The sequence below is a fragment of the Panthera onca genome, chromosome C1 (assembly GCF_046562875.1).
Source record: "Panthera onca isolate mPanOnc1 chromosome C1, mPanOnc1 haplotype 2, whole genome shotgun sequence".
NCBI classification, from domain to species: domain Eukaryota; kingdom Metazoa; phylum Chordata; class Mammalia; order Carnivora; family Felidae; genus Panthera; species Panthera onca.
Window position 1 is genome coordinate 156,604,345 of NC_138346.1, and position 26,686 is coordinate 156,631,030.

The 26,686-nt window shown below is 37.8% G+C and overlaps 1 protein-coding gene across 7 annotated transcripts in view; it reads left to right on the forward strand.

Moving 5' to 3' along the window:
- The first annotated feature begins 268 nt into the window (after positions 1-268).
- ZZZ3 (zinc finger ZZ-type containing 3) overlaps positions 269-26,686 on the forward strand; it is a 107,863-nt gene continuing 81,445 nt past the window's right edge. For 5 of the 7 annotated variants that reach the window (XM_078451769.2, XM_078451765.2, XM_060625830.3 and 2 more), the window contains exon 1: positions 269-383. The gene's annotated coding sequence lies outside the window, so the exon portion shown is untranslated. Of the gene's footprint in view, positions 384-600; positions 1,037-7,874; positions 8,008-26,686 lie in introns of those variants that run through there. The other 2 variants (XM_078451766.2, XM_060625829.3) reach the window with 2 other exon arrangements.

The following is a 26,686-nucleotide window of genomic DNA, read 5'->3' on the forward strand; positions in this document are numbered from 1 at the left end:
GTAGGGCCAAGTTAGACTATAGTACGGACGGAACTGGGTCCTGCTCTCAGAAGACCAACCCTCGCCCAGGGGCGAGGGCGGACCTCGGCGGCCCCCAGCCCGCCCGCGCTGCACGGGCCGCGGTTACCAGCAGGCGGTGTAGTGAGCTCGCCTGCAGCCGCCGACGCCCGCCCGTCCCAGCGAGAGAGGAGGGGACCGGAAGGAGCCGCTGGTGCTGCGGGAAGTGGCAGGAGCGGGAGGCGGGGACCCACCTGGAAGCGCCGCGGCGCCGCTGTCGAGCTTCCTGCGGCGGCCACCCGAGCAAGTGCCGTGGCGGGGGCAGAGAGCGGCCACGGCGGCGGCGCTTCCCCAAGTAGCTCACGGCGCCCTGCCCCGCGCGGAAGGTGAGCAGTCGCTCGGGGCACGTGGTGGGGGCCAGACGTGGGGTAGGGAGAATGGAGGAGGAGGGAACCCGGGGCACCATCGGCTTTGCGACCCGGATTTAGAGCCCAGTGCTGGGAGGGGGTGGGTTGGAGGCGACGGCGAAACCCCCACGTGGGGCGGGGGTGCGCGCGCACGTGTGCGCGGGCGAAAGGGGGGCGGGAGGGCTCTTGGGAGGACGACCAGCGCGCGCTCGCTCAGTAGCTGCCCACGTGACGGCACGCCGAGACTCTCCTTCCACGTGACAGGCTGTGAGGCTGGTTGAGGCAGAGGGTTGTTGTGTCTGTGTGGTATTAACCGTGGTCGTTGGATGTTTTAGGGTTTTCTATCGCTTCTCCTCTCTACTAGGGACAGGATGAGAAATAAAAGGCGTAAAAGACTTTCTGCTATTTCCTTGTTATCCACGTTCTCAAGTCCCTTAATGAAGCACTTTCCAAGTTCCGAAATACCGATTTCACTGTACCGCCATGTTGGTTCCAGGGGAAACTCGCGAGATGCTAGTGGGTTTGTATCGCGAGATCTCTCGATTCTCGCGGGACCTTGTTGGCAGAGCAGTTGTCCTGGATGGCGAATCCTTGGGTTCCGGGGGCCTGGGACCCGCAACTCTTTCTACCAGGCAAGTTGTTAGGGAGGGGCCGGGGGCGAGTGCCTCTTGGTGCCGGGAGACGTGCTAGGTCAGCTTCCTTTAGTCTTGAAGGGAATACATTGACCTCATTGAGGCGACACGGTCCTCCTCCCCACCCCCTCGGGCGCTCCGCCACCTGCAGAAGCGTCTGCACCCCTCAGCCCCGGCTCCTTTTCCCCAGCGCAGTGATAGTTCCACCCCACCGGCTTACTCCCTCGAAGTCCAGAGCCATGCTCGCGCAGTCGTGACGATTCCATAGGATAGCGTTGCTGTTAACTTTCAAACGTTCATGTCAGTTTTCCCCCTTGTTGCCATTTTCTAAAGAATTCCAGACCTGTTAACCATTCTGTCGCTTGTTTCTGCCGCAGTACCTTAGTCCACTGGTCATTTTCAAACGCTTAAAACTACTGCGCCTTTTATTTTTTCCTCTCTGAGCATCATTTACTCCCACTTACTTGGTCATTGATAACTTCCTCACGACTCTAACTTACTTTGTATGTACGATAACTTTTGGCAGTGTTTGGAAGGAGCCCTTATATCTCTGACAATAACTGATGTCAGAATAAAATCGTTCTTTTAATTTTGTGCGTGCCTATTAACTCATAATTATCGATATGATTTTGATTACTACTGTATTATGAGGTTGCCATCTTTGATGTTCAGGGATGGTTGTTTTAGGTCACATGGTTACAAGTAATAGTGGAATGTTTTAAGTCAAAATTTTAATTAAAACCAAACTTCTCTTCATAAACTTTGGTATCAAAGTTTGAATTCGGTTTTTCTTTAAATGAGTTTGACATAAAATTAATTTTTCTCCAACTTTCAATGTCTGAATCAGAAATAAATTTACAGTATACCTACTTTTCGTATTCTTGAGCCAAGTAATTTCATATTTCGTAATTTCGTATTCATGAGTCTTTGGATTTATTTGGTATTTGTAGTGGGGAGTTAATTACATAACTAATGAGATAACTAGTAATCCACTCAAAGTTTGTTTTTTTAAAAAACTACAAAAGTGTCATTTGCCTTTACACTTGATACAGAGAAATATATACAGTAAAACGCTCCCTGTTACACTCTTGCTAAGTTGCCTTACTTAGTCTTAAATCTCTGTAACTACTCTTAGCAGTAGCTGTGTATTATTCCATGTATTTTTTTTTTTTTTTTTTTTTAAGGAAGAGGAGGAAGTGGAGTGGTGTTTTGAGATACACTATCACAACATTAGCAACCAGTAAAAAATTTTCTACCCCGCGAAATTTTCATTTAGCGATGCATACCTATTGTCTTGACAAATATATGCATATTTGCTTTAAAATAGATTTATTTCTTTATTTTGAGAGAGAGGGAGGGGTAGAGAGAGAGAAAGAGAGAAAAAATCCCAAGCAGGCTGCACCCTGGGAGCACCAAGACCAACACTGGGCTCAGTCTCCCAAACCATGAGATCATGACCTGAGCCGAAATCAAGAGTCAGACTCTTAATGCACTGAGCCACACAGGCGCCCAGACAAAAAAAATTGTACAGATTTTTTGGTGGTTCGGTTTTATGACAGTATCTTGAGTGATAGCATTATTTTTGTCCTGGAGATTTAGTATGCTGGTAGCTTTGCACTAAAATAAAATAGAATTTAAAGAAATAAGTATGTTATCAGTTGAGCTTTATATTTTTATATTTAGTACTTGTGTTATACATTCACCCTTACATTTATGCTTATATTTTGTGATACTTACATATTCTAAATTATAACCCAAGTTTGTGTATAGGAATTTTAAAAAGTTACCAGCTCAGTTAAATAGTTCTGACCATGCAATTTACTGAGCTCAACAGTAGAGTGGTAGGTATATTATTAGTGAATACAGACAAATGTACATATACTCAGAAGTTGCAGCATTTTGTGATTGTTTTTTTGTACTTTTCCTGCAAACCTACTAGCAGTATTATTTATTAGTTACACAAAAGTATCTATTCTTCTTGGGCAGTGTGATTTTCTTTTGTAATTGTTCCAATTAGGAAAATTGGGGAATGAAAGTGAGTGTGAAGGGTGTGATGAGGGAAAGAGGAAAAGGAGACGTGGGAATGTGTAGTTTGATACTGAAATGGAATTGGAGAAGTTGCACAGAAAAAAGAGGATGGTAGAAGTTTGACAGGGCTGTGGTCCAAGACTAGGGATCTACAAAGTTGTGCTTGGTATTTGGGCCTTTGGTAGTTACCATGTGTATCTGATCCTTGCGATACTGTATATATTTCTTACACTTTTGTAATTAATAAACTTTCTGGTAGTGGATCTTGGGAATACCAGTCTTTTAGAGATTAGTATTTATCTGAAATACTGGGTAGAAATATACTGAGAAAATCTAAGGAGGAAGAGGAATGTATTTTATATGGTTCGAGTTTGCTTGAGTAAAACTTAACCAAGAAATTTTATTTTCCTTTTCTCATTTATTAACTGTCACTGAAGTGATCTGAGAACTGATGAGCTGCAGTGATGAGAGGAAATTAATAACATTGATAATTCAATACTGATTGGGCCTCACTTGGATTTTTTTCTTAGGGCCTGACGCAATGCTAATTTCCATAGACCTATAACTTTGTAAACTATACAGTGTGATACCTATATTACATATTAATATACCAAGAATATAAATTTTATTTCTTAACTCTTCATGAACCAGTGTCCAAGAGAGATTACCAGAAATTACTTGGCCAGAAATGTCAGTGAAAATATGTTGCAGGTGCTTTTTAAAAAAATCTATCTAGGGGGCGCCTGGGTGGCTCAGTCGGTTGAGCGTCCGACTTCGGCTCAGGTCATGATCTCACAGTCCGTGGGTTCGAGCCCCGCGTCGGGCTCTGTGCTGACCGCTCAGAGCCTGGAGCCTGTTTCAGATTCTGTGTCTCCCTCTCTCTCTGCCCCTCCCCCACTTGCACTCTGTCTCTCTCTGTCTCAAAAATAAATAAACATTTAAAAAAAAAATAAAAAAAAATATAAATAAAAAAATCTATCTAGTTTCATAGGAAAATTCAGTTTGGATTTAACTACAAGGAGTATTTGCTGGAAGACTTTTTGGTTTTTAAAGTAGTATTTAATATAGATGTGGTATACATTGTGGTGCAAATTTCTGTAGTTAATACTTTGATAACTACTGTAATTATACTTTAAAAACATTGAACAGTGAGTATTTCCCAGAGCCTTAAGTGTTAACTTCCAATACCATGGAAGTATAGACTTTGCTATTTTATTTGAACTTATCCTTCTCACCTCTTTCTGTTTTTTTCTTTTTAGCTGTTCTTTCTCATTTAGGTAGATCTTTTTTGTATTGTCAGAGACCAGTGAGTTCAGTAACTTTTCTTGAGGAGACTCTCAGACTATTCATTCATTATTATTAGAAACTCTGTTATATTTATGTTATATTCAGTAATTCAACAAACGTTTTTTGAGTGATAGTGATCTCAGCCATTTGAAACAGCATGGATTTCCTGAGCCATCAAAATAACTGTAAGCAAATACCATAAGCCTGTGGTCTTTATTCAGAAATTCCTAAGTGGAGTAAATAAGTTTTGCAGTCCCAACAGGATTGGTTATCTGATTTTTTAGCCCACAGATCATAATCCACAGGATTGGCCATTGGAGTTAGGCACAATGATTGCTGAAATGTAATTATGTTTCAAGGGAAAGGGGAGAAAAACTATTAAAAAATAGATGGAACTATTTTAGAAGAATAGAAGAATAGTGTTTTAAGGCCATTACATAGGGACATGCAGTCCTATAATCATTAACTTCAGAGGGAATCACAGTATTGCCAAGCAGTGTAGTACATGGTGTGTCACAGGATGACCTTAGTCATAAATAAACTTTTATTCTATGTACTGTGTTTAAGGAAGTAAGAAACTGGTTTCTTTTTAGAAGATTATTATAAGGGTAAGCATTTTCAAAGCTTTGTTAATTAATGCATTTCAGTTTTCTGGAGAATTGACCTATAGAACTCAACTGATGATACCAAATAAAAATGATGCTGTTGTGTATGACATTTCCTGTGTTTTATTTTATTGCATTTCTCTATTTATTTCATTATTTATTATTTCAAGGGATTACCTCCCAAATAAGGCTCTATTACATTTAATATTTGATATCAGTGATTACCAGTTGTCTAAAGACTAGCATCTTTATTAATGAAGGAATATTCAAAGCAAATAATTAGAAATAGTAAATGACCAGTTTGTATAATTAAGTTCTGTAGTAAAAAAAAATTTTTTTTAATGTTTATTTATTTTTGAGAGAGAGAGAGAGAGAGACAGAGTATGAGCAGGGGAGGGGCAGAGAGAGACACACACACAGAATCAGAAGTAGGCTCCAGGCTGTCAGCCAGAGCCTGATGCAGGGCTCGAACTCACAAACTGTGAGATCATGACCTGAGCTGAAGTTGGATGCCTAACTGAGCCATCCAGGCGTCCCTATAGTTTTATTTTTTATTTTCATTAAAAAAATTTTTTTTAATGTTTATTTATTTTTGAGACAGAGACAGCATGAACGGGGAGGGCAGAGAGAGAGGGAGACACAGAATCCGAAGCAGGTGCCAGGCTCTGAGCCGTCAGCACAGAGCCTGACGTGGGGCTTGAACCCATGGACTGTGCGATCACAACTTGAGCTGAAGTCAGAAGCTCAACCGACTGAGCCACCCAGGTGCCCCTATAGTTTTTTTGTTTTTTTGTTTTTTTGTTTTTTTTTTTTTTAATGTTTGTTTAATTATTTTGAGAGAGAGAGAGAGAGAGGGGTAGGGGCAAAGAGAGAAGGAGAGAGAATCACAAGCAGGCTCCATGCTGTTGGTGCAGAGCCTGATGCAGGGCTCAGTCTCACAAACTGTGAGATGATGTGAGATCATGACCTGAGCCAAAATCAAAAGTTGGATGCTTAACCAACTGAGCCACCCAGGTGCCCCTTTAGTTTTGAACCGTGAAGTTGAGTCTCCATCCTTAGCACTGATGAGTTTCCTGAGGAGAGAACTGTTTCATTTTGTAGTGGATTTTCTTTGTTGCTTTGCTTCCCTTTACAGTTTCTTTTAATATGTTAATTTAAACTGTGTGTTCTGTTTATTGGTAGAGTAATGGTAGATAGTATTTGATTTAGGTATAAAGTGTGTTATGTGGTGTGTTTTAATGACTTTAATGACTGGCTTGAGGATTTTAAATGTGAGGAATTAATATCACCATATTAAAATTTTGATATATTTCTTACATTATTTTAAAAACGCATCTTTTATATACTTGTGGATAAAACATTTAATTCCATGTTTTGCTTTCTAACCTAATGTTGGGTAACATTTTTCCATTCTCACAATGAGTCTTCATAACCATAATTATAAATAGTTGTATGATGTCCCATGTGTTGATGTATCATTCCCCTATCCTAAATTTTTGCATATATAAATAACAGTGTGAATAACATTTATACATAAGATATTTTCTTGTGTATAGTATTATCTTCTAGTATATTGCCAACACCAGAAGTGATTTTTAAGTATATTTTTAAAGGCTTATAAAACCTATTCGTCATACTATCAAAAGGATCAAATTATGTTCATGTTGAAATGGCTGTTACTCTATACTTCTACATTAAGGATTATTTATAAAAACTTAATAGAGTATAAGTTATACCACTTTTTTCTTAGATTACTAAGGTGAAACATTATGCTTAACAGATGTATTTCATTTATGAATTAAGATAAACAGAATTTCAAAATTAATGTAAGTAACCAAATCTTTTGACCTAAGTTTGTTTGTTCACTTTTGAACTTCTGAAATTGCTTCTCTGGAAATGTAATAAATAAACAATACTGATTTAATACTGTCTCTTTTAGTTTTTCTAAGTTAGATTAAATAAATTGAACTTTTTACCTCATCTGATATTGGTGTGAAGTGAGAATATAAATGTTTTTCTCCAAATTGGTAATTGTCTCAACTCTATTAAATAATTTTTATTTTCTCATTGTTTTGTGTTTCATTTTTATATTTTAAATGTTTTTTATTTCATTTATTTTTACCCCAAACTTAAAAAAATATTACTATTGATTTTTAGATGATTCTTATGACACATCTTTCTTTTGATCTGGTGTCTTTTTATTGTGATACTTGTTTTTGTATTGATTTTTAAGAGCACTCTACAAATTGAGGATAATAAAGCTTATTCTGTACAAAAACAGTGTTTTATAACTCTTTTTCTTGTCAGCCAAAATTTGAAATTCTTTTCCCATACCACAGAATTTAGTAGGATTAAATGAAGCAATTTCTCCTTTCTTGAATGGACAAAATATGAAACTACTTAAGAGTACTGTATTAGACGCTATACAGAGAAAAACTACTTCGGTAAATTTTTGTGGAATTAGAGAATTAAACTGCTAAGGTCAACAATTTAGGATGTGTGCTTAAGGTGTTTTCCTTTATTAAATAGCAATGTGTAGTTTGACATCATTATTAGCCTCCAGTCTATTTAATGAAAAAGAGCTAATTGGCAGTTCTAGAAATTAAGTTACAGAATCACAATACCTTTTTTCTTCAGTTGTTAAGAACAGCAGTATGGCACATTTACTGACATTTAGTAATGAATACTCTAAGAAATTCCAGGTGAGCATTAGTGAGGGCATAATTCATGCCAAGGAGAACATTTTTAATATTGAAAGTTCTTATTGTTTATGAAGGTATGGTTTTTTTCTTTACAAAATAATTATCCAAGATCTTAAAATAATTTTTTAAAGAAGGGAGATATTTTTACCTATTTACACTTTAAAACTGTGGAGGCTCCAAAGTTACTATTTTATTAAGTAATGACTATCATGTTCTGTTGTTTACAGATTGGTGTGATTACATTAATGCTAGGAAGAAATACCAGATTAACTTTCTAAGTGTGGAATCATAATAAATATTTGAAAAAATGTGTGTCCTGTGCTTGGGGATCCCATAAAGAGAATTGCAGGTGAATGATGGGATGAAATTTCTTTCTACCTTGGATCTACCTTGGGATGCGATTTAAAGGGATTGAAACATAATTTATACCTTTTATTACTATCAGAAGGAATTCTGCTTACTTCATAAGGGATAAGTTGATTTTACAGAATGGCACTGAACTAATCCAGGAAATAGTAGTTGCTAATTGTAATCTGGCACTCATTTATACTTTTCTTACTAGTTTTTAAATTTTTTTAAATTGGTCAGAAGCTTAAGGAAAACCTATCCTGCAGTTCATATACACTTTCCCATTAGAAAGCAGATTTATTATGTTTCATAAATAAGGTGGAATACTGCTTTTTTCTAGGTTGATGGTATTATACAGGGAGGTGCCAGGATTTTTTTCTTCTGAGAAAGATGTGTGTATTTGTGAGATTTATTTAACTGATAGCCCTTAAGGAACTTTGTGATACTTCTCTGTCTTTACTCACCCCAAATTTGTAATTCTTGAAGTTTATTTTTTTAAATAATCTCTACACCCAACCTGGGGTTGGAACTCACAACCCTGAGATCATGAGTCACATGCTTTTCTGACTGGGGCAGCCAGGTGTTCCTGTAATTCTTAATCTCAACTGGCTTCACTAAAAAGAAATTTTAATGTTTGTGTTTGCAGTAAATGTTTCATTTTCTGAGAGAGAAATGTCCTTTATTTGCTCCCTGCTTTTAAATAAATGTAAATATGATTGTAGTATAATATATACAAAGTTCTCATAAGTGTATATAGCTCAGTGACTTTTTTTAATTTTTTTATTATGTTTATTTATTTTGAGAGAGAGAGAGAGTGCGAGTGGAGGAGGGACAGAGAGAGAGCGAGGGAGACACAGAATCTGAAGCAAGGCTCCAGGCTCTGAGCTGTCAGCACAGAGCCGGATGTGGGGCTTGAATCCATGAGTGTAAGATCGTGACCTGAGTTGAAGTTGGATGCTCAACTGACTGAGTCACCCAGGCGCCCCGGTTCAGTGAATTTTCAAAATGTAATCCTACCTGTGTATTCAGTACTAAGAAGCAGCACGTTATCAGAATCTCAGAAACTGTCTTGTGTTGTATTCTGGTGATTAACACTACCCCATCCCATGGGAAACCACTCTTTTGATGTCTGGTACTATGGAATATTTTTGTCTGTTTTAGAACTTTAATTTTATCAGCATCATTACATTTTTACCATGCTTTAGAAATCCTAGAACTTAGTGTAATTTATACGTGGAGATTTCAGCTCTTTGACTTAGACATTTTCCTCATCGCATTCATGATTTTAAGAACTCTTAGGGGTGCCTGGGTGGTTCAGTCGGTTGAGCATCAGACTTCGGCTCAGGTCATGATCTCGCAGCTTGAGAGTTTGAGCCCCCTGTTGGGCTCTGAGCTGTCAACACAGCTTTGGATTCTGTGTCTCCCTCTTTCTCTGTTCCTCCCCCTCTTGCTCTCTCGCTCTCTTGCTCTCTTGCTCTCTCAAAAATAAATAAAGATTAAAAAAAAAAAACCTCTTAGAAGGGGACATCAAAGAAAATCCTTGCTTTCTTGCTTTCAGATAAGTTAGTAGACCCTTTCAGTGTTTTAGTGGAACTTGGGCAAAGAGGATACTTTTAATTTCTGTCACTGATTGGCCTGCAGTAGTACTGCAGCACCCCCCCCCCCCCCCCACGCTTAATAATTTTGTTTTGAACATTTTGGTATAGCATTCCTGACTAGCTAATGGCTTTTTGGACTTTTATCCTATGAATTGGCAGCTTTCTTTTCATTCTTTGAATTCCTTTCAAGCAGTGATTCCTATTCTAGTTTTTATGACAGACACCCTGTGGTATCCTCTGTTATTTTAAAGAATATTGTGAGGGTCCCTCTCCCCAAGAAAAACGTCCCAATTTGTTTAAGCCATTTTAATTTTAAGATACTTATTGTATATTTATGAACAGTGTAATGTTGTGGTGTGCATATTATAAAATCAAGTTATAGGCTATTAAAAAACGGAAAGCTAAAAGCCTTTTACCTAGTTTATATCCCCTTTCAGGCAGGCTTCAAGTGTAAGTGCAACTTTTTTTTTCTGTGTATTTTATTTTTAATTTTTAAAATTTTTAAAATTTATATCTAAATTAGCATATAGTGCAACAATGATTTCAGGAGTAGATTCCTTAATTCCCCTTACCCATTTAGCCCAGCCCCGCTCCCACAACCCCTCCAGTAATCCTCTGTTTGTTTTCCATATTTAAGAGTCTCTTATGTTTTGTCCCCCTCCTTGTTTTTACATTATTTTTGCTACCCTTCCCTTATGTTCATCTGTTTTGTATCTTAAATTACACACGAGTGAAGTCATGTGATACTTGTCTTTATCTGACTAATTTTCCTTAGCATTATACCCTCTAGTTACATCCACATAGTTGCAAATGGCAAGATTTCATTCTTTTTGATTGCCGAGTAATACTCCATTGTGTGTGCATATATATATATATATATATATATATATATGCACACATACACATCTTTATCCATTCATCCCTTGGACATTTGGGCTCTTTCCACACTTTGGCTATTGTCAATAGAGCTGCTATAAACATTGGGGTGCGTGTGTCCCTTCGAAACAGCACACCTGTATCGCTTGGATAAATACCTAGTAGTGCAATTGCTGGGTCATAGGGTAGTTCTATCTTTAATTTTTTGAGGAAACTCCACACTTTTCCAGAGTAGCTACACCAACTTGCATTCCCACCAACAATGCAAGAGAGATCCTCTTTCTCCGCATCCTTGCCAACATCTGTTGTTGTCTGAATTGTTAATGTTAGCCATTCTGACTGGTGTGAGGTGGTGTCTCATTGTGGTTTTGAGTTGCATTTCCCTGATGATGAGTGATGTTGAGCATTTTTTCATGTGTCGGTTGCCCATCTGGATGTCTTCTTTGCAAAAGTGTCTATCATGTCTTTTGCCCATTTCTTCACTGGACTGTTTGTGTTTTAGGTGTTGAGTTTGAGAAGTTCTTTCTAGATTTTGGATACTACCCCTTTATCTGATATGTCATTTGCAAATATCTTCTCCCATTCTGTCAGTTGCCTTTTAGTTTTGCTGATTGTTTCCTTTGCTGTGCAGAAGCTTTTTATTTTGATGAGGTCCCAAGAATTCATTTTTGTTTTTTGTTTTTTTCCCTTGCCTCTGGAGACATGTTGAGTAAGAAGTTGCTGCGGCCAAGATCAAAGAGGTTTTTGCCTGCTTTCTCGAGGATTTTGATGGCTTCCTGTCTTACATTTAGGTCTTTGATCCATTTTGAGTTTATTTTTGTGTATGGTGTAAGAAAGTGGTCCAGGTTCATTCTTCTGCATGTCGCTGTCCAGTTTTCCCAGCACCACTTGCTGAAGAGACTGTCGTTATTCCATTGGATATTCTTTCCTGCTTTGTCAAAGATTAGTTGGCCATATGTTTGTGGGTCCATTCCTGGGTTCTCTATTCTGTTCCATTGATCTGAGTGTCTGTTTTTGTGCAAAGTGCAACTTTTTTATCACATAGTCTCCCTTTCCATTTTCTTTCCTACCCCTTCCATTTCACTTTTTTAACTTGAAAAAGGCATAATGAAAAAAAAAGGCATAATGAAAGATACATTATTGTGTTTCTCCACCTAATTTTTCTTTCATCTATGTCCCACAGTTAGCCTGGAAGATACACTTAATTTTCTTTATAAACTAATTTTGTTCATGGTCAGTCAGTAATAACTAAGGACAAGAATTTTATAAATGAGCTGTAACTGTTGAAATTAGGTGTTTTGTTCAAGAATAATGTAAGAATAGCATGCACCAACATTTTGGACTCTAGTGATCTTTACTGAGCATTTGTAGAAATTAAATGTTATACAAAGTTTTAGACTCATTTCTAAAGTTTTCTTTTTGCCTCGAGATTTTAAATGTCTGACTTTAATTTTTTTTTTAATTTATTTTAACGTTTATTTATTTTTGAGACAGAGAAAGACAGAGCATGAACGGGGGAGGGTCAGAGAGAGAGGGAGACACAGAATCTGAAACAGGCTCCAGGCTCTGAGCGGTCAGCACAGAGCCCAATGCGGGGCTCGAACCCACGGACTGCGAGATCATGACCTGAGCCGAAGTTGGACGCTTAACTGACTGAGCCACCCAGGCGCCCCTTAAATGTCTGACTTTAGAGGAACATCCTGATATAGGAGAACATCTCTTGAAGAATGAAGGAGAGAGTAATGGACTTCTTTTAACTGTTACAGAGTTACCGCTAAATTTGAATAAATGCTGTGGTTTTTTTTTTTTTTTTTTTTTTTTTTACGTTTATTTATTTTGAGAGAGAGAGAGAGAACGAGAGAGAGAGAATGAATGAATCCCAAGCAGGCTCCACACCTGTAATACAGAACCCGATGCATGGGCTCATATCCACGAACTGTGAGATCATGACCTGAGCTGAAGTCCAACATTTAACTGAGCCACCCAGGTGCCCTGAATAAATGTTGTTCTTACTTGGTGAATGAGTCAGGACATTTTCAGTTTGACTTAAGCCACATAGGTAGATGCTTTTCTTCCTGTAGTTAGCAAAATTTCACCAAGGAAATTCTGAGTTATTTGTAATGATAAGGCAGTGGTTCTGAGACTTTAACATGCATCATAATCACCGGTAAGGTTTGTTTGTTGGTTTGTTTGTTTGTTTTAAATAATGGATGGCTGGGCTCTACCCCTTAAGAGTCTGATTTAGCAGGAGACCATACTTTGGAGACTAATAAATACTAGGGTATAGTCAGGGCACCCACCTCTAAATAATAAACCCACGCCCCACAAGTGTTTCTGATGTACGTTGTAGCTGAGAACTTTCAAGCAGTTGTTCTCAAAATGGGAATGGCACGATAGCATCATATGGGAACTTGTTACAAATGCATTTTCTCCCGGACTCTGGGTTGGAACCCAGAAATCTGTTTTAAACCAGCCCTTCAAATGATTCTGATGTGTCCTAAATTTGAAGAAACCTTCTTGTAACTCAAAAGTATCCTTCCTGGGCACTTGAACTTGTTAGAAATGCAAATTTCAGGCCCTACCCAAATCTCCTGTATAACAATCTCATTTTAAGGAGAGTCCCAGGCATTTAAAATGTATATTGAAGATTGTATAGGGTTGCTCTAGATGATTATTATAAAAGTAGGGGTGTTTGGCTGGCTTGGTTGGTGAAGCATGCGACTCTTGATCTTGAGGTTGTAGGTTTGAGCCTCATGTTGAGAGTAGAGTTTACTTAGAGTTTAAAAAAACAAAAACAAAAACACTTTCAGAAGAAATACATATTGGGGCATCTGGCTGGCTCTGTAGGTAGATCTTCAGGTTGTGACCTCAAGGCCAACTTTGGATGTAGAGATTACTTTAAACAAGCAAGAAAATAAAAACAAAGTAATATAAATTAAGTTACTGAACATTTGCTATGTGCTAGATGCATGTAAATACTCTATTCACTATTATTAGTCTTCTTAACAATGTAGTAAGGATGGTTACTGTTCTTAATGGGATATGAACCTAAACATTCAAACTCTGCTTTTGGAGTGAGGTGTTATAGGACCATTTATGTTGGTTTATATTTGTCCTTCCTTGTTTTTTCAGTACCATAGTGTATGTTGTATTCAAATTTTTTTGTATTCTATTTTACAATGACCTGAATTTTCTTTAAGGTCTTATGTTCCAGGACTGTTTTTGCTAAAATACTGTGTTTTAGATTAAAACAAAAACAAAAACAAACCTGGAAGTAGATAAGATTTGAATACTTTTGTCTTTAAAAATACATTCTCTTAAGTTTATTCATCAAGGTTACAACTTATCCGAATTGTTCTCTTACACATTTTGTCCTTACATGTAATTTTAACGAGGCAGCCCTTACTGGTTAGGGTTTCAGATGAAATTTTGCACAGTGGGAAGTGTCCTATATTCAAGGACTATATTTGTTTATTAAAGACCACCACAATGTAGTTCAGCACCTCGAGTCCCCATTGTGCTAAAATTGAACTTTTGGGTTCAATTTCAAGTAGGACATGAAGATTTCCAGAGTAGGAGACCTAAATACTGGTCTTAATTTCAAGGTAGTATAAGAGAGGAACATTCTGGTCACTTTATTAATTACAGGATTTTTTTTTTTTTTGGAGGGAGGATTTCTGCGTCATATTCTTCTAAGTGTACAATTCAGTGATTTTTAGTAAACTTACAGTGGTTTGCTACCAACTCCATAGTCCTGTTTTAGAACGTTTTCATAAGTCCAAAAAGATTTCTTTTGCCTAGTTTATTAAGTCATTCTAACCTTCAGCCTATAATAGATTAAAAAAAAATCAGCTGGTATATTTTAGAAGTCCTTGAGTACAGTGCCAAACTACAGCGTAGTAGTAAAAACCTGTTTATAAATCTTAATACATAACCCTGTTTTTACTTTTAAGAAACTGAAAAAAATACTATATTAAGTCAATTATTCTAGTTGAAAAGATTAAATATCCCTTCACACATCCTTCCCTGGTAAAATGGTTTGTGTACTTGTTTTCTTTTCCTGTAATAGTTGTATATTTGCATGGCTTGCTTCCTTCTCAGGTTCAAATGTCACCTGGTGTAGAGAGGTTTTTTTTTTGAAGAGGGAGTTTCCAGGTGGTATCATTTACATAGACTTCTGTGTGAATGGTGCTCACTGATGTTACCTTCATTATGCCATCGAAAATAGCCCCCCTCTACACGTTTCCTTGGTTTTATTTTTCTTCATAGTAATTATCATCACTGATATTTATTCTCTTCTTCTCATTAAATTATAAGATTCATGAAGATTGAAATTATGTTTTATTCAGTGATTTAGTCTCAGTCTGGAATGATGCCTTGTTCATGGTGGATGCTTAGTGACTGCTAAATGAATGAATTGAAAATATGAAATACTTGCAACAATGTTGGACACTAGGAAAATGCTCTTTGAAAAAAAGAAAATGCTCGTTGAATTCTTAGCTGTTAGTACTACAGCTGCTTAATTCTTTATACATTTAATGTACTGGATTTTATTTTATTTTTTAGCACTTTATATGCCTTATGGAGTGGTATAAAATTTCAATAAGCAGGACTTGTTTTGAATACTTAAAACTCTTTTAAAGTTAAATAAAATTTGTAAATATAGTGAGTCACAAGTTCTTTTAAACATTCCGGTATTGCTTATTAACCAAACACACTTAAGTCTGTCAGATTCTATAGAGTTAAAATTCTCCTAAACATGACAAGAATGTAAAAAGATATATAGAATAGTTTTAAAACCTAACATAGACTTACTAATATTGTGAGTTTGACATACTTAATTTCAGTATTTAGTTCTAGTTCGTGTTGAAGGTTGGTAGTCACTTAAGGAAAAACTTCTGTTGTCTTGAGCAGGTTGAATTTTCTGTGACACCTTTATGACCACAGATCAGTTACCATCTCCTCATCTGACTCTCAGACTAATCAGTTACCATCTGATTATCAGCCTAACACTGGCCTTGGAAGCTGCCTTTTGTCCAGGTGGTTTTTCTTAAACCACGGAGAGGCACATTGAAATCTCATCCCTATGATAACTGGAACTCCGCCCTTTTGGTTTCTTCTGAATTCAAGTTTAAGGCCTTTTGTAAATATTTTGTAACTGCTTTTTAACTCCATTGCCTGAACAAGGTTATAAACCCCACCCAAGTTGCTTCACCACTTGATTGGATTCCAAGAATCCTTTTCTACCTATCTGGCTAATGCTGCACAGGTTTTAGATCTCTAAGTGATACAAAGGAACTAAGAAGTGTTGATAGCTTTTGTTAATTTGGGATGATTCCAGGTGTGCCTGGCTGGCTCAGGTAGAGCAGGAGACTATAGATCTCAGGGTTGTGAGTTCAAGCCCCACGTTGGTTGTGGAGCCTACTGAAATTAATTTCTGGTGACTCAAAGTATGTTACAGGGCTAGAAACAGACATAAAATCTTCTTTTTAAAAAAGAAAATAGTGGTTTTTGAAATCATTTTCCATCGTTGGAGGTAATGTAGAAAGGTACAGGCTAGCTTATCAGCATTAAGAACATTACATTAAGAGGCATAAAATAACCTTTTTAAAAAAAGTTTATTTATTTATTTTGAGAGAGAGAGAGAGAGAGAGAGAGAGAGAACGAGAGCAGGGGAGGGGCAGAGAGAAACAGAGAGAGAATGCTAAGCAGGCTCCCTACTCTCAGCACAGAGCCCAACAGAGGCTCAGTCTTATGAACTGGGAGATCATGACCTGAGCTGAAATCAAGAATCTGTTGCTTAACTGACTGAGCCATCCAGGTGCCTCCAAAATAACCATTCTTAAAAAGTGTTAAAGGGCACCTGGCTCAGTTAAGCGGCTGACTCTTGGTCTTCCTGGTCTCAGCTCAGGTCGTCATCTTGCGGTTCATGAGTTCAAGCCCCCTATCGGGCTTTATGCTGCAGTGTGGAGCCCCCTTGGGAATCCCTCTCTCCCTCTCTCTCTGTTCCTCCCCTGCTTGTGCGTGGACACTCTCTCGCAAAATAAACTTAAAAAAAAGTGTTAAAAAGGGGGGGGGGGGCGCCAGGTTGGCTCAGTTGGTTGAGCGTGTGACTCTTGATCTTGGGGCTGTGTGTTGGAGCCCCATATTGGGTGTGGAGATTACTTAAAAAAAAAAAAAAAACTTTAAAAAAGTGTTCAAAAGGGATCAGTGTCAAACTTAGAGATATATCTAAAAAGGCTATTTTTGTCCTTGTCCTTTTTAATATTTTTATTAATGCTTTGGAAAAATATGCAGTTGTGTTTGTAAAATTTCAGAACAACTCACTGGCAAGGGTAGGTATAACGTGGAATTCAGATAGAAAAATTCTATGAGCAGAATTCTGTTCAATTCACCGGTATTAAGGCACTGTACTAAGAGAATAAAAAAAGAATTGCACTGCTTGTATAAGGAGCCTATAATCAAGTAGGGAATATAGACACACCCAACTATACATTATAAAATCTGTGCTAGAAGAATTAAGCCTTATGGGAGCAAAAGAGGGAGAAGTTAATTCTGATGGATCATTGAATTGGGCTTTGAGGAAGAAGGGTTTTCCATTGAAGATGGAGAAAATCATTGTGTCTTTTATTTATTTTTTATTTGGAGGACTGAAAAAATCAGAATCAGCTGGATTTATTAAGACAGGTATAATATTGTGAGCGGATAAAGAATAGATTGTAATCTCAGACTAATCAGTTGTTCAGCTGAATCCTTCAGTTGTTCAAGAAGGATGACAGTGGCCTGAACTGGAGCAATAACAATAGGACAGAAAGAGAAGTAGACTGTTCTTTTCAAGACATTTTAGAAGAAGAATAAGTAGTTTGTTGATTGTATATTGGTGGGAAAAGGGAGAGCTCAGATGTCTTAAAATTTTTTACCTTGGGTGATTAGATATTTTTCATTGAGATTGTTGACATAGGGAGGAGCTAATATTTTGGGGGTTGGAAGAAAAGGACTACAGATTTGTATTTGTTGAATAAAAGTAGAGTCTAGAGATTGAGACCTCAGATTATGGCATACTGAAGGTTGTGATGGAGTTTGGGGCTAGAGATATAAAACTTCATAGTTAAAATAATCTGAATTATAATAATGGTTTTACCTGGGGAGAGAGGATAAGAAATGGACATGCACATTTTGGGGGGTGCAGAGAGCAGTCACAATGCCTGAGAAAATGATAGGGAGGAGACTTGGAAAATTGATTTCAGAGGTTAGAGGAAAACTGGAAAGAAATGGGGATCAAACAGAGATGGAAGTTTCAAAGTGAAGAGGGAACTGATGACTTGGTTAAAAGATTCTGAGGGATTTAAATGGTGTAGGGACTGAGAAGAAAAACCTTTACATTTGGGGGAAGAACTAGTTGGATTTGATAGGGACTTTTAGGAGTTTGATTTTGTATAATCTCAGGGATCCAATAGTTTGTTGCTTTGAAAAGGAAAAAACAAAGGAAATACCAGGCCGCAGTTTGTTGCTTTGAAAAGGAAAAAACAAAGGAAATACCAGGCCGCATTGGTCTCTGTTGGTATATCTCTACTATAAATTTAGTTTTCTGGCTTTTTGTTTATACTACTGTTAGTTTCAAGTGTAATTAACTTTAAAAAAAATTTAACATTTATTTGTTATTAACAGACAGAGACAGAGCATGAGCATGGGAGGGGCAGCAAGAGGGGGAGACGCAGAATCCGAAGCAGGCTCCAGGCTCTGAGCTGTCAGCGCAGAGCCTGACGTGGGGCTCGAACTCATTGACCAGAGCCAAAGTCAGACGCTTAACCCACTGAGCCACCCAGGCGCCCCAAGTGTAATTAACTTTTAAAAACTTTTTCGTTTAAGCATAACACATACACGCGTACAAATGTAAAACATTATCATAACTAAGTGCATAGCCTAGTGAGTTTTCAGAATGTTGAACATTCCCCAAGTAACCAGCAACTAAAGCAAGAAAGAGAACATTAGCAGTACCTTCTAGTCACTTTCTACTTCCCCATCCCAGGGGTAGACTTTATTCTGACTTTTGACAGTATACTTTTCATTGATTTTGAACTTTATGTAAATAACATCAAGTATTAGTTTTTGAAAGATTTTAAACCTAAATATTTTTATTATTTTTGTTGTAAAATTATAGAATCATAAAATTTTTGTCCTTTTGCTTACAGGGAAAAGATCATCTTTTGTTTATGTGATTAATATGTGAATGTGTACTGACTTTTTCATTGCTTGGTAGAAATTTCCAGAGGCACCTGGGTGGCTCAGTTGGTTGAGGATCCGACTTTGGCTCAGGTCATGATCTCACGGTTCCTGAGTTCGAGCCCCACATTGGGCTCGCTGCTATCAGCACAGAGCCTCTTTTGGATCCTCTGTCCCCCCGTCTCTCTCTGCGCCTTCCCTGCTCATGCTTGCTCGCTCTCAAAAATAAACATTAGAAAAAGGTTTCCGTAGCTCTGTATGATGAAATTAATGCTGAAATTACATTAATTTATTTCTTCTGGATAAAGGTAAAACTTTTTTTAGTGAAAAATTGAAAAATCATCAAAAGTGGCTTAGATATAAAGCAGGATTTAATTTAGAATATCCAATTTATGTATCTTCTATAAGATTTTGTTGCTTTTATCTTCCGATGAACATACCGATTAGGAAAAGAGATCTTGTAGAAAGAAAATAGATAAAAAGATAAAGGACTTTAGTGGTAAGTGTTTGATATTAAAACCAGAAGATAGACTCTGATAAGGCAGGAGAACATAAAACTCTTCTCATAGGGGATTTGATGACACTTGACATCTTTTTATGTCCTGTGTTCCTTGGTAAATGTTTTACATTGTGAGTTTTCTTACTGTGGAAAGTTTGGCCATGCACTTAAAACAGTGGAATGAAATGGCATTTTTGGCAATGGTTCCTGAGGGATATGTTTAGTCTGAAGTTTTGATAATCAGGTTTTGGAATTTGGCATCTGTGTATTTCTCTGATAAAGGTTGTTGCTACCTCAAATGTCAAATTACTCTGGTTTTTTGGATATAAAAATTTTCCTTAGGTAAACAAATATCTCAGAGTCAGCATTTATAACCATTCTATAGCCTTGAACAGGATGTCTAAATGCCTTGTTAGAATTTCTAGCAAACGTTTCTTTTAACCTTTATTGATTTGGCTATATTTATGACATGCCGTCTTCAGGTTTGATTTTTTTTTTTCTTTTTAAAGATGTATGGAAATTAAAAAAATCTGAGACCCTTCTCATCCTTACACCTTTAGTCATACTTCTTTGGAAAGGAATTTTTTCTTGTTCAAAATAGAAATACCAGATTAAACTTAAAAAAAAAAAAAGTTTAAGCAGTTGATTAGGTTTATTAGATAGAATTAAATGAAATAGCCTAAATCTAAAATTGTCTTGGGCACCTGGGTGGCTCTGTTGGTTAAGTGTCCAACTCTTGACTTCAACTCAGGTCATGATCTCACGGTTTGTGAGTTCAAGCCCCACATTGGGCTCTGAGCTGACAGTGTGGAGTCTGGTTAAGATTGTCTCCCCCTTCTCTCTGCCCCTACCCTGCTCATGTTGTCTTTCAAAATAAATAAATAAACTTAAAATTTTTTAATCTAAAATTGTCTTTCATTAGTAACATTAAAACATTTAAAGCCACAGAGTGATAACAAATCAGTAAAGCATATTGTAAGCCTTCTTTTCTATGTAAACTATGTTCATAAGCATATCTTAATGCATTTTTTGTAAAGTCGCTTTAAAATTTAGAAGTTTTGAGGTGCCTCGGTGGCTCAGTTGGTTGGGCATCTGACTTAATTTCAGCTCATGTCATGATCTCGTGGTCTGTGGGGTCAGACCCAGAGTTGGGCTCCATAGTAGCAGCACGGAGCCTACTTAGGATTCATTCTCTCTCTCTCTCTCTCTCTCTCTGTCTCTCTCTCTCTACCTCTCTCTCCCTCCCTCCCTCTCTCCCTCCCTCCCTCTCTCCCTCCCTCTCTCCCTCTCTCCCTCTCTCCCTCTCCCTCCCTCTCCCTCCCTCTCCCTCCCTCTCCCTCCCTCTCCCTCCCTCTCCCTCCCTCTCCCTCCCTCTCCCTCTCCCTCCCTCTCCCTCCCTCTCCCTCCCTCTCCCTCCCTCTCCCTCCCTCTCCCTCTCTCTCTCCCCCTCTCTCCCTCCCTCTCTCTCTCTCTCTCTCCCTCCCTCTCTCTCTCTCTCTCTCCCTCCCTCCCTCTCTCCCTCTCTCTCTCACTCTCTCTCTCTCCCTCCCTCTCTCCCTCTCTGCCCTTCCCCTCCTTGCACTCTCTCTTTTTGTCTGTCTCTCTCTGATTATAAATAACTAAACACTTAAGAATACAGAAATCTTTATAAAAAATAAATTTAGAAGTTTTGTTAAATACAGCTTTATCTTAAAAGCAACCTGATTGTCTCCCATCAAGGGCCTTAAAAAGTTTGTATCCTGTGACCTAATAAGGTTGTTGTGAAGAAGTAATTAGAGATGCAGACATACAATGTACAAGGATGTTCGTCAGAGCTATTAATGAGTAGTAAAATATCAGAAATAGCCTAATATCCTAAGAGAATGGATATAGTTAAATTAGGGATTACTTAGGTTTTTGTATAGGTATTAACAGTTTTAAGACTTTAACCATGTGGCATGTTAAGTGGAGTGGGGAAGGGGAAGAAAGCAGGATACAAAGTAATGTGGGGTGCCTGGGTGGCTCAGTTGGTTAAGTGCCTCAGGTCATGATCTTGAGGTTCCTGAGTTCAAGCCCTGTGTCAGGCTCTGTGCTGACAGCTTGGAGCCTGGAGCCTGTTTTGGATTCTGTGTCTCCTTCTCTTTCTCCCCTGCTTGCACTTGTGCATCTCTCTCTCTCTCAAAAATAAACAAACAAACAAAAACTCTTAAAAAAAAGTAAATGTGTGTGTGTGTGTGTGTGTGAATTTTGATTTAAAAAATGCACATAGAAATAAGAATGGAAGGGGCTCCTGGGTGGCTCATTCAGTTGAGTGTCTCACTCTTGATTTTGACTCGGGTCGTGATCTCACAGTTTGTGAGTTTGAGCCCCACATCGGGCCCCGTGCTGGTGTTGTAGAGCCTGCTTGCGATCATCTCTCTCTCCCTCTCCCTCTCCCTCCCTCCCTCCCCCCCCTCTCTAATAATAAACGTTAGAAAAAAGTAAGAATGGAAGGGAATGCACCAGTATGTTAAGTGGTTGTTGAAATGATATTTGTACTTGATATTAAGGCTGTCTCTAATAATGATTGTATAAATACTCATTTTATAAGTACGTATTGGACCTCAAGTTTTAGAGTAGGCTCTGGAGTATAAAAGTGAAGAAAACAAGAGAAGTCCTTCTGGTGGAGCTTATATTCAAGTTGTGGGAGACAAAACAAGCAAATATTTGGTTGAACGTTATGAAATTGCTGTTATTTAGCTATTTTTGACATAGAAAACTGCCAGTTTCTTATGGTTCAACCTAATATATAGGTCACATGGTGATAAGTGCTCTAGAAAAACCTGAAAGTAGAGTAACGGGGATAGAGATTGTGGTTGTGTGGAGGCAGGGAATATCATATATAGGTGGTTAGGGAAGCCTGATATGGTGATACCTGAGCAGAAGACTGAAAGAAGTGTGGGAACTCACCAGGAATGTATTCTACACAGATGGAATAGTAAATTGAATTGCATGTTACTCTATGCTTGGGAGAATGCTTAAGTGTTTTGCACTATCATGTATTTTAAACAACAATCTAACTAGCTTAGGCCACTATCTTAGCACATTCAGTTTTCCTAGGCAGATGAATAGAACTAAGATATGATTTATCTTCTATGTGTTTTTTACATACATGTATTTTCTGGGTAATAGTTCCCAACTTTTACCTATAAAAAAAATCTCATTTATTATTTTCCCTCGTAATCTATATTATCAAAGGTTTTGTTTGATAAATTTTGTTAATACCTTTTTTTTAAAGTTTATTTTGAGGCGGGGGTGGGGCAGAGAGAGAATCCCAAGCAGAGCCTGATGTGGGGCTGGAACTCACCGTGAGATCAGGACCTGAGTTGAAATCAAAAGTCAGATGCTTAACCAACTGAGCCACCCAGGCACCCCAAATTGTGTTAATACTTCTGATCAGCATTGAGATAACTAACATTCCTATGTAACTTTCTAGTCAAGAAACATAGGTAGAACTAATGAAAATTTAAATATGGTTGATTCTCATTATTTGTTGATTCCATATTTATGAACTCACCTACTTGCTAAAATATTTATTTATTTATTTTTCCTAAAATTTATTTATAGCCCCAAAATGAATACTACTGGAACTTTATTTATAGTCACTCACAGACCTGTGCAGAGTGATGAAAAGAGTCATCCAAGGGACATGTTCCCACCTGAAGTTGATCAGGGTTATGCTCCGTCTGCTTTCACTTCTCATACTGTAAACTCTTTTTTTCACAGTCTATCTAGTGCCACATCTTTCACATTTGTGTGTGGTATTTTTTTTGTTTGTTTTTTTGGATGTGAATGTGCTGTTTAACATGTCCCCCAGGGGTGCCTGGCTGACTCAGAGCATGTGACTCAATCTTGGAATTGTAAGTTTGAGCCCCATGTTGAATGTAGAGTTTACTTTAAAAAATAGAAATAAAATGACCCCTAAGTGTACTACTCGAAGTGCTGTCTAGTGTTCCCAAGTGCACTAGGTTGTGATGTGTTAGAAAAGCTTCTTTCAAGTATGAGGTATACTACTGTTGGCAGTGAGTTCAATGTGAGTTAATACATATTAAATAAGGTGCATTTATTTATTTAGTTAGTTAAGTAGGCTTCACACCCAGCAAGGAGCCCAGTATGGGGCTTGAACTCATGACTCTTGAGATCAAGACCTGAGCTGAGATCAAGAGTTGGATGCTTACCCGACTTAGCTACCCAGGCACCCCAAATAAGCTTTTTTTTTTTTTTTAATTTTTATTTATTTTTGAGAGAGAGAAACAGAATCTGAAGCCGGTTTCAGGCTCTGAGCTGTCCGCATAGAGCCCAACGCAGGGCTCAGACTCACAAAGATCGTGACCTGAGCCTAAGTCAGAAGTTTAAACAACTGAGCTACCCAGGTGCCCCCACATAAGCTGTCTTTAAACAGAAACACATGTTAAACATGATTATATATCAACTGGCTGATGAAAATGTGACCAGAGGCTTGCAGGAACTTAACCTATAGGAAAAATGTTTCAGTATTGGCTAATTCAGTATTTGTGACAACTTTATAGAACAAACTACTATGAATAACAAGAATCAACTACTGTATAAGAGATTTGTTATACCAGTTCTTTTTATTATTATTATTATTATTTTAATTTTTCTTTATTTTTGAGAGGCAGAGAGAGACAGAGAGAGGGAGATACAGAATCTGAAGCAGGCTCCAGCCTCTGAGCAAGCTGTCAGCACAGAGCCCGACGCTGGGCCTGAACTCAGGAACAGTGAGATCATGACCTGAGCCGAAGTTGGATGCTCAACCAACTGAGCCATCCAGGTGCCCCTGTTATGCCAGTTCTATGTTTTTGAAATATTGAAACTGTCTTGGAAACTCCCTAATCTCCTCTATAGATTCTTAAAGGTGGTGGAGCATCCTCATAGAGGTGGATGAATATGCTGATGAAAATTTTTTGTCCTCTCAGAGAGAATGACGGTAAAAATGCTAGAACTTGGAGGAATTCCTATAGGTCTGGTAAGATTCAACTTGCTTGCAATTTGATATTCAGCCCTTGACATTGATATCAAAAGATTCTAGAAGGGCTCTGTTCTGATAGAGGAATGGTAAAGTGTTCTAATTCCTTGTGAATCTTTGTCTCATCTTGATTATTTTATTTTCTCTTCACACTTTTTGTAGTCTTGTTTTTCTTGATTGTTTTGTTGACTAAGACTATTGAGAATTCTTAGGACAGATGGAGTCTGGCTTTTAGAAAGCATTACCTAATCATTATTACCTGTGACTGGGTTTTAAAGAAACTGCCATTAAACTGAATATCCTTAAAGATAAAAATCACTGAATAAAATTAATGTGAATTTAACTTTTTTCCTAAATTTATTTAATTAATTTAATTAATTTATTTTTTCATAGATATAATTTGTCAAATTGACTTACATACAACACACAGTGCTCATCCTAACAAGTACCCTCAATGCCCATCACCCATTTTCCCTTCTCCTCCACTCCCCCATCCACCCTCAGTTTGTTCTCTGTATTTAAGAGTCTCTTGTGGTTTGCCTGCCTCCCTCTTTGTAACTATTTTTCCCCCTTCCCTTTCCCCAGGGTCTTCTGTTAATTTTCTCAAGATCCACATATGAGTGAAAACATATATCTGCTCTTCTCTGACTGACTTATTTCACTTAGCATAATACCTTCCAGTTCCATCCACATTGCTGCAAATGGCATGATTTCATTCTTTCTCATTGCCAAGTAGTATTCCTAACTTTCTCCCAAAATTTAACTAATTGACAAATTTATAACTACTCAACACAGCACTGCAAAAATTGAATTTAACATTATTAATGTAAGACTTGTTTTTCATATTTTAAAGCAAGCACTTAAGAATCATAATTATAAGCATTTTTTCTTTTTCAGTGTTTATTTAAAAGTTTTTAACATTTTTTCCATTTTTGAGAGACAGAGTGCTAGCGGGGGAGGGGCAGAGAAAGAGGGAGACACAGTATCTGAAGCAGGCTCCAGGCTCTGAGCTATCAGCACAGAGCCTGATGGGGGGGCTTGAGCCCATGAACCATGAGATCAGACCTGAGCTGAAGTTGGACGCTTAACTGACTGAGCCAACCAAGTGCCCCTATGAGCATTTTCAAAATGTTATATAGTTAGCTAGCTGTGAAAGATAGCTTTAATGGGGAAAACTGCAAGTCAATAAAAATGGACATTTATTAAAGTGGAAGATAATAGAGGGATCTTTTTTTTAAAAAAATTTTCTTAATGTTTTGAGAGAGACATAGAGTGTGAGTGGGGAAGGGGCAGAGAGAGAGGGAGACACAGAATGTGAAGCAGGTTCCAGGCTCTGAGCTGTCAGCACAGAGCCCGATATGGAACTTGAACCCATAAATGGTGAGATCATGACCTCAGGACACTCAACAGACTGAGCTACCCAGGTGCCCCAAAGATAAGAGAAGGATCTTTACATCAGACATTTCATATAGGTCTTGTTGAATTAGTAATACATACTTAGATTGCAAATGTCCATTAAAAATGAATAGTCATGTAGAGCTGAGATTATGTCTTAATGATGGTAAATGCACAGTACATAATACGTGCTCAATTAATGCTATCTTGAAATGAATCAGTCTAAGAATCTAAGTGGTCTGAGAATTATTTCTAAGCTCTCCAGTTCTAAGAATAACCAGGCTAATTTGGACCTCAGAATGCTATGTAGATACTTTCTCATCTCATTTCTTCTAAATCATCAGTCAACTAAGGGAATTTTTTTTGACTTGTGAAATTAGAAAGTTCAGGTTGTTTATCTGGCTTCAGGCAAAACTAAATCAGAGTATTTAAATGATGTCCTTTCAGGGCTTTTTTCCTTCTCTTGCTTGCCACTGACAGTTTCAGCCTTAAATTTTTCTACTCTAGAGAGAATCCTATCTGTTTGGCTGTCTTCTCATTAGCCCTAGACCAGATCTCATGGAAGAACTATGATTGGTGATGCTTGTGTCATATACTGTGTGTGTATGTGTATGTGTATGTACTGTGTATGTTGTGTACCTACAGGTATACATGTAGGTGGGCTCAGCCATGCTTCAATTAAGTGTATCATCACACATTTTTCACATTTATTTTATCGGTTCTGCAACTCATAAAAATGGAAACATACAGTATGCATTCCTTTGTGTCTCTTTGGCAAAACAGTATGCTTATGAGCTTTATATTGTTGTATGAACTTCCAGTTTGTTTATTTCATTGCTGTGTATATACAAATTATATATCTATTGTTGATGGGCATTTGAGTGGTCACAAATAATGCTGCTATGAACATTCTTGTACATGTCTTCAGATGTGCATATGCATGCATTTTTCTCCACGTATATGTATTTCTTTTTTTAAAGTTTATTTTGAGAGAGAGAGAGGGAGGGGCATAGATGGAGAGGGAGAATCCCAAGCAGGCTCCACGCTGTCAGAGCAGAGCCTGATGTGGGACTGTATCCCACGA